A 9,046-nucleotide genomic window follows, 5' to 3' on the forward strand; every position below is an offset into this window, starting at 1 on the left:
GTGTGGGGAATAGTGAATACATTGGGATGTATTGTATTAATTAGCCTAAGTTTATTAGCGGTTGTCAAAATAAAAATGTATTACACACATTAGCGATGACTAATTAATTGGAAAACCAAGAAAATGTTTAATGTAAGTACAGTTTTGCTTTGTTTTAAACTTGATTTAACTTGATCATAGTTTATTAGTAATTATCAAATGTCAACATAAATATGTATTGTACACATCAGTAATGACTAATGAATTGGAAAACCAGAAAATGTTTAAATAATAGTAAGATGCCATGAATACAAGCAAAAATTAAGTTAATTTTGTGTCAAATAAATGTGATAAACATGAACTTTATGGGATTGTGAATCAGGGCCGAATTTGGCCCCTTTTGGGTAAAATACCCTGCTGATTCTGATGCAATCAATGTTTTTGATAGGTTCTTCAAAGTGAAGTCAAACACTGCTTATAAACTTACAGCATTATTCATGGCGGCAGTCATGCCAAAAGATTTGGTTTTTAATTATACCTGTTGATTCTTGTTATCTTTGTAATTGTTAAAGTGAAACTCATATTTAAAATCAATACATACACATGTAAATTGATAAACCTATGACTAACTACTTACTAAATAATGCATTTATGGAAAACATTAATAATTCAATTAATTACTGATCACAAGATTGTAACCATGTATTTAATAGCAGAACACACACAAATATTAAATGACTGGTGGATCCTAAAAGATTTACATTGATCAACTATCATCTCATTAGATAGAAATACCATGTTTTTTGCACCTTTCTTTGGAATTAAACAAGATATCCTTTAATATTCGAACCATTGTTTTCGATTTTTATTCATCCTTTTTTGGGAAATTAAAACAATTGTATTAATTGTGGTACATCCTATTTGGGAATAAGAGTGCATCTTTAATGTTTATTGCTGTACATATTAAAAAAAAACTGCAATTCAGTAAATGTTATAACACAACATTCTGGTTTTTTGGAACATTTCCATATTATAGAAAATGTTACATTATGTAAATTGTTGATTTAAGTGAGCATGAAAATTATGAAATTATTTTGTTCAACTTCAATTTTCTTATGTAGGCCAAATGTCAACGCTTTTTTGCAGATATTTTTTTCTATATATGTTAGTTTTAAATTTATCATTGAAGATGTATTAATGAAGTTACACTGTAATAATAATTATTGAATCATTAAATATTAACGTTATTTTCATTAAAGAATTGAAAAATAAGAATACTTTTAAAAACGAAGTGAAATCACATCTCATTGTTGGTATGAAATGTGCAGAAATGGAAGGATTTCCTATTTTATTAATTGTTATTCATTTAATCTTGCATATCAGTCCAAAGATTTTTGTCATATTATGCTAAAGTGTCATATGGTTTTAACAGTCGGTTGCATTATAACTGTAAAAGTACGATATCAAACATTTAATCATTCTTTAACTGGTCAAGAGTACATGCATGTTATTTTTGTATAAGTAAACCTAATTTAAACAGCTTACAACTGAGATCTTGGCAAATAATTATATTTGTCATAAGGACCCCATTGGAAATAAGTTGAATAACTTTAATGGGTTATCCTGTGTAATATATTTGTCACATTGAATTAAATCTTTGTTAACGCACGTATGTATCCAAAGCATTCTAATGATGTTGTGCTTTAGTATAGATATCATCACTAATACTTTGTTAATCAGTCTGTGTTATAACTTTATGAGATATTTGGTTTGTTACAATGACATATATATGCACGAATAAATCTATCTATCTATCTATCTATTGATAAAAATATAAAGTTGTTTAGAACTGTGTTAAAGTTAACAATAATGTTAACTTCATCGTTGTTAACTGCTTTGGAAGTTGAATCAATACACTGTGTGATCTGCTGTTGTTTCCTAACCAGATTTGAGACAACTGGTTTCAGCTGTACTTTATATTTAAATATGTGAGCACGTCATCAAATATTTCACATTTCAAAGTTAACAACGATGTCTTTTATCAGGTTGTTAACTTTAACAAAGTTTCGAACAATCAACCCATAATGATCATTGAAGATAGTAAAAAGCTAGAAATGCTTTTTTTTTTAAATAATCATCTAATTATATTATAATAATATGAATATGATTTTTCTTAGCTTTTGTACTAGATTATGGAAGTTATTATATTGACTACTGGTTTAAAGGACAAGCAATTAATGTCGCCCAATGGAGCCCATGGAAAAAGCTTATGGGCTTGGACAATATTGCTTGACTTGTGGTTTCTCGCCAGAATATTGCTTGACTTGTGGTTTCTCGCCAGAATATTGCTTGACTTGTGGTTTCTCGCCAGAATATTGCTTGACTTGTGGTTTCTCGCCAGAATGTTGCTTGACTTGTGGTTTCTTGGCAGCATTAATATTTATATACTCATGACATTTTATTGACTATCATGCTGGTATGAGTAAAATATTATGATGTTTGAAAGCAAGTATGAATGATATTTGATAAGCTGCAGTCTGCTATTATCATGTTATGCTAAGTTGTTGAAAGATATACACATGTATGGTTGCTAGTATATTTGGGAATGTAAGTGTCTTCATGGGCTTTTATAATTTAAATTCATTGAAAAATGTATCGTATTTAAGTTTGTCTGGTATTCAAAGAAAGCCAGGTTATTTATCCATTTTTTTTTTATTAATGCTTAAAAAAAGTTTAGGGCAACCCGACCCTCCCTGGCAAAAACCATCGACCCTAGATTTTTTCCACTATAGATAAAAACAACTTGAGGGTCTAATATTTAGTTGTTGTAAACCATTTTTGTTGAACGCAATTAAAAACATAAAGTATTAACTATTGAATACACAATAAATAAAAATCTTATGGTAAGCATTCCTGTCTTTCTTTTCTGTTTTGACTGGACTTAATCAAAACACTTTTTGCCTACCTAGTATTTTGAGAACTTAAAGCTGCACTCTCACAGATATACGATTTTTACAACTTTTTTATTTTTTGTCTTGGAAAGAGGAAATTTTTACGTAAATATCTATCGGAGATTTTAGCATGGTCAACTTTGGTCTAATGTATAAGCATGGTCAACTATGGTAACCATGTTGACACTAGTCCAAAGCACCTCCAACCATGGTTGAACCATGGTTATCAATGGTGAACAATGGTAACGATGGTTAATCACGATTGCATTGTGTTAGGGGTACGAACAGTTTAAGAAAAATGCTTAAAACATCAATTTTTGAACTTAAATATAAAAATCTGCGATCTTATTTTTGTCAGCAGTCTTATATAACTGGCTTCCATGGATTTCCGCAAAAATTGGCTTGTTCCAAGACAAAAAATAAAAAAAGTTGTAAAAACGTTCAATCTGTGAGAGTGCAGCTTTAAACTCAGATATTTTTTGTTGCCATGACTGTTTGTGTTCACTAGTTCTTTGAATTACTTACAAGCTTTAGGAGTCAGAGTCAAAATCAATAAAAATTGTAAAGCTTAACGAAGATTGTAAATCTCCAGGTGTAACCCCAATTTTGGCATAATCTGTGTTTCAATGAAAATATATCGTAAGAATATTTATCATATAAATTCAGCCTGTAACTTTATGAGTTACATCCCGAGCACACTTAAGAAGTGTAAATTTAACAACTAAGATATATCTTATTGAGACGGCTGTATGTTTTTTTCGAAGATAGAGCAGATAGAGCAGTATTTAAAAATTGATTAGCTTCAAAACAAATCTTGTTGGATTACAGTTTTGAAGTTTACAGAAACTCAAGCATACTATCAGAATTTGTACATTGTCCTCAGCTGTGCTCAACTCAAAATTTCAACATTTTTGAAAAAAATTGTAGGTATGTTTTTTTCTTCCAAAAGAAAGACATAATTTGCAGGTGGTAAATTCAATGATTAAAAAATATCTAAAATTAGGTAAAAAAGCATCATGATTTTGTGTTTGAGGCCAATTTTTGCTAAGACAACATTTATTGGCCTGATGAATGTATTTTCTTTCTGACCGCAGTATATCCAAAACACACCTGTATGTACACATAATATTGTTTGGCTTGGCCCACTGAGATCAGGTATTCGGCCAAGTCAGTTATGTAAATAATAATTAGTGACCATGGGCTGATAATTAAATCAGCAAGTATTTGGTAATTAATTAGTGTGAGTAACAATGTTACAAAGCATAATATTGTTAGGCCTAAGAAACAAAAATGTTTGGTTCGGGTGAAGTGTGTGTTTTAATATGTATTTTAAAACCTTCTAAGCTTTATATAGAAGATTTCTTTAACAACATTCTCTAATGATGGCTATAATGTTCTTTCATGAAGCCTAAGAAATATATAGATAAATTAGAAAATGTCTACCTACCTTACCAGTTTTTCAAATGGATGTAACCCTAACCGAACCATTATTTTTTTTGCCTTACTGAAGGGTTGTACTTGTGAGCATAATATTGTTAGGCCTAAGAAACTAAAACTTTTTGTTCGGATGAAGTATGTGTTTTAATATGCATTTTAAAACCTTAAAAGCTTTATACAGAAGATTACTTTAACACCATTCACCAATGATGACTATAATGTTCTTTCATGAAGCCTAATAAATAAATAGATCAATAAGAAAAAGCCTGTAACCTACCCTTTCCTAGGATGTAACCCTAACCAGACCATTATTTTTGTTGGCCTTACTGAACGGTTGTTTTTGTGGGCAAAATAAGTTTTTTTTCTATTCTGTATAGAAGTGAGATTTTAGCTACATTTTCTGTGGTCAGTTTTATGATTATATGATAAGTGACATGGATTAAATAAAGTAAAAAATAAATAATGGTTAATGAACCGACTACCAGCTGAGATTGATCTTGGAATTATACATGAGTGGGATTATGGTGAGTTGTATAATTATTCAACTTCGGTCTGGAGGACTATGGGTGCATGATGATGATGGGAATATGTTCCAGTTTGACAACTTTGATAATCAGTTCCACTCCAGTAACCTATATTATCGTTATTTAGTGTTGTTGTTGCTTTTGGCCATATTGTTAACGATAACAACTGATCACTTCTGATATATATGCATTAATGAACTTTAAGGAGAAATTTGGTGGGAATTAACCGAACGCAATTAATGAGGGGAAAGAAGAAAAGCAACTCGCTGGTTGAATCGATGATGGATTATAACCAAATACAATCGATAATCGCCAAATTCAGGCCAACCCAATAAATTTTTGCTTATAGTCGATCATCAGAACAGTTTTGGACCATGTTGTCAAAGAAAACTCAATAAGCAGCATGCTTGTAGTTGAATAATTGTTATTATTTATCCCATGCATCTTATTGCACGGAAAAAATGTGGCTGCCTTCTGGTCATTGGTCTGATGTAAAAAGAGTTGTTGTTTTTTTCTTATTTATTTTGAACAAAGATATTAACTTAAATTAACAAACAATATCTATCACAGTGTAAATCAAACTGTATATATATCTATTTTGTTTCATATTTTCAGAAAATCATGTTCACTTAGCGCATGGAAATATCTGTGACTGCCTTAAATGTAACTCACAGGTTACTGGTCTGATGTAAAACGAATTAATGAGGAAACAAAAACAAATGAAACCCTTTCCAATATTGTACAACTTGATTCAATTGAAGAGAGGGTATCAGTTCTTTGAAAGGATATGAAATGTTATTAATTCTGTCTTGGTTGAAGATTTTTTTTAGATATATTTGTCCAAGTATCAAGGATTTTGTTTATATTTCTCAGATTGTTTGTAGCGAGATCCATTGAAACTGCATTAATTAGAAGCTCTTCCAGTTGCGTAACATCAAAATAGGTCAACCCGCACAAGAATGTTTTTTTTTTACCTTTTGGTGAAAATAGTGACAAAATGTCAAAATTTGTGAATTTACTGAAGAATGTTTCAAAACAAAGGGAAACCTAATAGATCATATAAGAGAATAAGACTGCCTTTAAACATATTATTACTAGTTAATTTGTTTAGAATTATTTAGGATTGTGTTTTCAGTTTGTGAATGAGGCCAAAATGAGTTCTGCCCTATTTTTATAGTTGATTTAAACATATTTCATTGCATGACGATTATAACATTTACATGATTAAGAAAACAATAAAGAAGCAGGAACAGTGCCGCGTACAAAGTTTACGTTCTTACTAAAGAAAAACGTAAATAAAGCTGGGATTGGGTCATGAGTTTCTTCAACATTAGTTACTGCCCCCCCAGTGATTTTTTTGGTGCAATTTACTGCCTTCTAAAGGCTGTTTCCCCTTGTGAAAAACTGTCCATTTTTCCCAAAATTTTATATATTTTTCCCTATTTGATAAATGTCCATTACATTAATGAATAAAAACGCAATGAATATCTTGAAATATAAACAAAGTCTTGTCAATACTTACTCCTTCACAGCATAATGTATGCATAAAAAAGTTGAAACATGTAAATTTGCCATCATTTAAGCTTTTTTGGCCTGATTTTGTGTTTTTCCCAAAGGCGACATTTTTTCCCAATTTGTAAGGCACAGGCGGTAAAAATAATTCCAAAAAAAATCACTGGCCCCTTCCCAAACTTCCCATGAAAAGGAAACTAATTGTTCTTTAATGCAGTTGTGTCATGTTCATATACATAGAAATGAGAATAATGTGTTCTATAACTACAACAAAAGTGGTTAAATAGTTGAACGGAACCCTATGCGCAGCATATAGTGTATTCTTAAAAGGCAATTTAAGGAATTTCCTCGGCACTTTAGATATGATGTATTATTAAAGGTTATTTTTGTTAGCTAGCTGTAAATGGACACTTTGGCCAGTGAATCAACAGGAAGGAAATTGACCAATGATCACAAAACCATGACAAATAATAAAGTGACTAATATGTTAATACTCATTGGTCTGGTATAACATATTAATTATGGGCTAAAGCTGTGAAGTTTATCAACAGACAGTAAGTGTCATGCATTGCAAGTACATGTATATTATAATTAAAGACATGCTTTTTCCTCTTCATCTAATGAACTAATAGTTTAAATTTTATTTTTCTAGAACACACTTTTTTTAGATTATCATTGATAAGGCTAAGCTGATAGTAGGATTTTAGCTAGAGGTTAATGGGAGGGTGCTGCAACCTGTCCTATTTTGGAAGTAATCTTCTGCCCTCGGGGAATGCCCAGAATGTGCACCCTCCTGCCTTCCAAAATTAAATGCTTAAGATAATCATATATCTCTTTTGTTTTGATCATAACTTGAAATGTTATTATGAATTCAAACTTTACCATATTTTGTAGTTGAAACCTAATATTAGTAATACTTTCAAAAATCACAATTTGTAACAATATTCACTGCCCGATACAATGTGCGTTTTTTATTCCTTTAGCACCTTGCCCCTTAACTGCAGCACCCTGCCCCTTAACTGCAGCACCCTGTCCCTTAACTGCAGCACCCTGTCCCTTAACTGCAGCACCCTGCCCCTTAACTGCAGCACCCTGCCCCTTAACTGCAGCACCCTGTCCCTTAACTGCAGCACCCTGTCCCTTAACTGCAGCACCCTGTCCCTTAACTGCAGCACCCTGCCCCTTTACTGCAGCACCCTGCCCCTTAACTGCAGCACCCTGTCCCTTTACTGCAGCACCCTGCCCCTTTACTGCAGCACCTTGCCCCCTTACTGCAGCACCTTGCCCCTTTTCTGCAGCACCTTGCCCCTTTACTGTAGCACCTTGCCCCTTTTCTGCAGCACCCTGCCCCTTTACTGCAACACCTTGCCCCTTTTCTGCAGCACCCTGCCCCTTTACTGCAGCACCTTGCCCCTTTACTGCAGCACCTTGCCCCTTTACTGCAGCACCTTGCCCCTTTTCTGCAGCACCCTGCCCCTTTACTGCAGCACCTTGCCCCTTTTCTGCAGCACCTTGCCCCTTTACTGCAGCACCTTGCCCCTTTACTGCAGCACCCTGCCCCTTTTCTGCAGCACCCTGCCCCTTTACTGCAGCACCCTGTCCCTTTACTGCAGCACACTGCCCCTTTACTGCAGCACACTGCCCCTTTACTGCAGCACCTTGTCCCTTTTCTGCAGCACACTGCCCCTTTACTGCAGCACCTTGCCCTTTTACTGCAGCACCCTGCCCCTTTACTGCAGCACCCTGTCCCTTTACTGCAGCACCTTGCCCCTTTACTGCAGCACCCTGTCCCTTTTCTGCAGCACCCTGCCCCTTTACTGCAGCACCCTGCCTCTTTACTGCAACACCCTGTCCCTTTTCTGCAGCACCCTGCCCCTTTACTGCAGCACACTGCCCCTTTACTGCAGCACCTTGCCCCTTTACTGCAGCACCCTGTCCCTTTTCTGCAGCACCCTGTCCCTTTTCTGCAGCACCCTGCCCCTTTACTGCAGCACCCTGTCCTTTTTCTGCAGGACCCTGTCCCTTTTCTGCAGCACCCTGTCTCTTCTGCAGCACCCTGTCCCTTTTCAGCACCCTATCCCTTTACTGCAGCACCCTGTCCCTTTTCTGCAGCACCCTATCCCTTGACTGCAGCATCCTATCCCTTTTCAGCACCCTGTCCCTTTTCTGCAGGACACTGACCATTTTAAAACCTGGCTAAAACCCTATGATACTGTAAAATCATTAATGTTCGTGGGGCATTAATGTTCGTGGTTTTCGTGGGTGGGGTGATCCACGAATTCAGGATCCCACGAAATATAAACCCTTTATTCACTTTTTCAATTGTCTTGTTACGTACATACTCTAGAATATTATTTACAGAGGTCGCATATATACAGTGTTAAAACCTGTCTCATTGTATAACTTAGGCCAGAGTTTTTTTATCTTTAGATTTACGGGAGATTTTTCAAAAAGTTGGGTAAGGAGGAGGAAATAAAAATAAAAATAAAATGCATAAAATGTCCCAAAGGAGAAATAAATAAAAATAAAACGGATTTTTCTCCGATTTTTTTTATTTTTTAAATCTTCTTATATCATGAAGACAAAACACACCTTACTTGTGTCAGCTATTTCATAGGCTGAAAAGAGGGTGATAGATCACCA

At 34.4% G+C, this 9,046-nt stretch overlaps 1 protein-coding gene across 1 annotated transcript in view; it reads left to right on the forward strand.

Moving 5' to 3' along the window:
* Positions 1-9,046, forward strand: part of LOC128221881 (CDC42 small effector protein 2-like) — a 24,290-nt gene continuing 15,244 nt past the window's right edge. The window contains exon 1 of the mRNA XM_052930521.1: positions 1-132. The gene's annotated coding sequence lies outside the window, so the exon portion shown is untranslated. The remainder of the gene's footprint in view (positions 133-9,046) is intronic.

This window comes from Mya arenaria, chromosome 16 (assembly GCF_026914265.1).
Source record: "Mya arenaria isolate MELC-2E11 chromosome 16, ASM2691426v1".
NCBI lineage: Eukaryota > Metazoa > Mollusca > Bivalvia > Myida > Myidae > Mya > Mya arenaria.